Below are 4,291 nucleotides of genomic sequence, written 5' to 3' on the forward strand. Positions count from 1 at the left end.
CAATTGGGTTGTAAGACTATTTGATAGTGTTTTTATTTCAATTGGGTTGTAAGACTATTTTGAACGTGAAACTATTTGCTATGTTTGATTTAAACTATTCGCTATGCTTCATTTTAGCATGTTTGTTGATCTCGAATGGAAGAGATGCGGCCGAAATGCGGCCACGGGTTAAACGCACGACCGTCACATCCATAAATCCGAACGGACGTGACGCATTGCCACTCCAAATGGATAAAAAAGGGTCAAAACAGACCTGTTCGAGATCGTGCGCACTGCCCACACAAAACGCAGAAAAGGCCGGACGCCGTGTTGTCGTCGTTTTCTCCTCGCACGTGTTCCCTTCGTCGTCATCGTCGAGACGGTCGGTCCCCTAGCGGCCTAGCCCCCTCACTCGCGGTCACACTCCGAAACCTCCCAACCTCTCCGGCCTCGGCCGCCCCCGCGTCATCGCCGCCTACGATGCCGCGCAAGGCCTCCTGCACGCCAGGTTCGTACGTCCAACCTCTCGCCGGACCTAATTATCTGAGCTGTTACCAATTGATTTTGCACTCGCCGTCCGAACCCTAACTCCCAGATTCGCGCACCAAATGGCGGAAACGGAAGCGAAACTCCGACGCCCTTCCCTTGCCATCGGCCGCGGCCGACCACTCGGACAACCCAGACTCCGCCGCCGACAATGATGACGACGACACGGCCGTTCCATCGCCTGCGGTCGACAATGCCGACGACGAAATACTGGCCGGTGCCGCGGCCAGGGACCCGGTGCCCGACCTCCGTGAGGCAGAGCTGCTCTCCTCGGCCGAGGTCATCTCCGCCTTCCCTGCCGCCACCCGCCGCACAGTCAACCGGCCGCATCCGTCGGTCATGGCCGTCGTTGCAGCTGAGCGAGCTGCGTATGTGGGTGATGTCTCCGCCGCCGTGCCACCGGCACTGGAGAACATCTCGCATGGGCAGCTCCAGGTGCTCTCTGTGGCGGTCCCCGACCACCAGTCCCTTTTGACGGATCCTGACAGGCCGTCTTCTTACGTCTGCACGCCACCACCCCTCATGGAGGGGCATGGCGTGCACAAGCAGTTCCAGGCCGCCTCCATGTCGTGCCCAAGCACTCAGGTTCGCTTGTTGCGACCAAAACCTGCATTACTGAACATACGTTTTTAAGTTCACTGCAACATGAATTAGTTTACAATTTGTAGATTGGTTCTCTCCTGGGGCGGTGCACAGGCTGGAAAGGCAGGTTGTTCCACACTTCTTCACAGGGAAATCTCCGGTGCACACTCCGGAGAAGTTCATAATGTTAAGGAATAAAATTATTGCCAAATATTTGGAGAACCCAGGCAAGAGGCTTGCGTTTGCCGAGTGCCAGGGGTTTGTGTTAACACAGGTGAACTATATGATTTGAGTAGGATCGTTCGGTTCTTGGACACATGGGGAATCATCAATCACCTCGTGGTTGGGTTGGTGCACCGGGGTCTGAGGGTGGCAGCATCACTTCTAATAGAGGAACCAGCAGGGGAGTTGCAACTGTTGACTGCACCGCTGAAATCCATTGATGGTTTAGTTTTGTTTGATCGGCCTAAATGTAGTCTCCAAGCAGACGACATTTCTTCACTGGCTTCATCTTCATCGAATTCGGAGGTGGTGGATTTTGATGTCGGTGCTGAGTTTACTGAATTGGAAGGGAAGATTAGAGATTGTCTATCAGAGAGCTATTGCAGTTACTGCTCACAGTCTTTGCACAGTTTGCATTACCAGTCGCAGAAAGAGGTGCCCATCTTCATATTTAAATATACATATACATATCATATTTTCAATTTTTTTCATATGTAGGAAAACTTGTTCTGTATCTAGGATTGTTATTAACCCTATGAATTTCACATGTGCTCAAAAGGCGTATTTTCAAAACATTGCGAGACACATCACAGTAAGCTAAATAGTCTTGTTGCAGAGTTTAGTATACTGCCGAATTTTGGTTGGGGTTCAGAAAGACTGCAGTTTGTTATTTATTTTAAACCCCAATTTATCTTGATTCATGATTTTCTGACCCAGCAGATACTGGTGCCCATGTGGTTGTCACAAATCTTGCTTATGCATCATAATGTTGGAAGCCCATAGTAATATCTCCACCATTTTATATGTGAACCAAAAACATTCAGAACACATCCTTATAGTGTCATTTATGTGTGATGTGAAAAGACCTGCGTCTAGGTGCAATGTAACTTAGCGTTAGTTAACTTTTGATATGTGGTGGCTTGGGCCAGATATGTTCTGTTTCGAATTTCAGCTCGTCCTGTTTCATTAATGATGTATAAACGAACTACGATACCGTTTTCTTCTTTGACGTGATGAACATGGGGAGTTTGCAAGGCTGTATCATTCTTTCAATTTAATTAGCCAGTCTGCTTCTTGTTTTTCTTTTCTCTTCTCTGGGTAAAAAACTAGTGGTGAAAAGCTTGTTGTTTAACTGATTGAGCAGGCAGATATTGCTCTTTGCTCTGATTGCTTCCATGATGCAAGATATGCTATCGGGCATTCAAGCTTAGATTTTCAGAGAGTCGATGGGGATAAAGATGGATCAGAAAATGAGGGGGATAACTGGACTGATCCAGAAACATTATTGTTATTAGAGGGCATAGAAAAGCACAAAGACAACTGGAATAGCATTGCAGACCATGTTGGAACAAAGTCAAAGGCACAGTGTATTTACCATTTTATTTGTCTTCCAGTGGAGGATAGTTTGTTAGAGAACATTGAGGTACCAGATGCATCCATGCCATTTAGACCACAAAGCAATGGATATCCACATTCAGATTCCAATGAGAGTACTTCAGGTCTTCTACATCATTAAGTTGTTATTTGCTCCACCATCAGAATTGCTTAATTTATTTTCCACCTTTTGTAAACTGTGTGTGATCACTTCCATTTTTAACAAGATAATTCTGTTTATTCTCTATCCAGGAAATCTACCTCAAAGTATTCAACATGGAAACGAACTTCCGTTCATCAGTTCTTCTAATCCAGTCATGTCTCTGGTAAATTATTTTTCATCACTTTCTGTTTAGACAATTGATGCATGGAATTACTACATCCCACCTGGTTAGAGGACTAGAGGGTTGCCAATAATGTGTAGCACTATAATGACATGCTGATTATGTTTATTGGCACTTAATTTTGTATCAAATCCCTTAGTAAAGTTAGATTGGCCTCCATACTTAAAAGTTTCACTAAGCATGGTTTTGTCTTCAACAATGGAGAATGTTGGAAATGGAAGTCAGTACTTCTACTTGCCTACTTATGTACTCCCTCTGTCCCATAATATAAGAACGTTTTTGACACTAGTGTAGTGTTAAAAACGTTCTTATATTTTGGGACAGAGGGAGTACTTCAAATATAAGAAATGTCAATTAGACTCCGTGTGGATGTTGTAATTGGAGTTGGTATTCCGTGATTGGAGTTGTACATCCTCAATACCAACTGTTTGGATGGTCCAGAAACTGGAATTGGTTTTGGGTCCCAGTTCGGTGGGCTTTGGTGGAGTACTGTGAAGGCCCCTCATGGCCTCATCTAATACCGAGCTCTTCTGCTCTGACACAAATGTAATCGGAAACAATCTCTTAGCTCACAGCTCGAGACCATAGACGTCACTCTTTCACCTCTACAGCCGGTGAACCTCAGGCGAACCTCATTAGCATGTGGCTGCTGACAAGCCTGACACAACTGCCAACGTCGGCAAGTTCCCGGCTCAACCGCTGACGCTAGCTAGTCTTTGTGAACTCTTCCGCCAGCGAGCCCTTGCTTCCTATCTTCTTGCAGCTGCTGACCTTGTTTTAATCCGGCCAACTTCCTCAACTCCATCTGCTAAAGTCTAGACCGTCGCTGGCAAATACTGCTGACCACTATCAAGCTCATGAGACCTTGGTGGCCACCTGCATCGGTCTCTTCGACCACTCTCACTACAGGCAGGCGCGCGCTCGTCAAGATATCACGCCGTTCGTCTTGTTGGGTGAATATTGTCGTTCTTGACTTGGTTAGCCCGCATGTTGGCAGAACTTTCTCCTCCCCTGCATGGGAAATGACCTCGCCAAAGATTGGCGAGGTCACATCGAGGCATGAAGCAGTGTTGTCTCTATGGACAAGACGAGGATTGAGTGATGTCAAATCTGGAGAATAAGATGAAGTTTCTTGTTTTCATGCAATGCGAAATCTAGGTAATCAAGCATGATTTGGAGTTGCGATGTGGTATCGTTTCAATGCAGCAAATTCCTTGGCAACGAAACAGAAAATGTTGAATTGT

General features: G+C 46.2%; 1 pseudogene; it reads left to right on the top strand.

Moving 5' to 3' along the window:
• Positions 1–346: 346 nt before the first annotated feature.
• Positions 347–4,291, top strand: part of LOC119295279 — a 22,767-nt pseudogene continuing 18,822 nt past the window's right edge.

Source organism: Triticum dicoccoides, chromosome 4B (genome assembly GCF_002162155.2).
Source record: "Triticum dicoccoides isolate Atlit2015 ecotype Zavitan chromosome 4B, WEW_v2.0, whole genome shotgun sequence".
In the NCBI taxonomy this organism is placed as follows: domain Eukaryota; kingdom Viridiplantae; phylum Streptophyta; class Magnoliopsida; order Poales; family Poaceae; genus Triticum; species Triticum dicoccoides.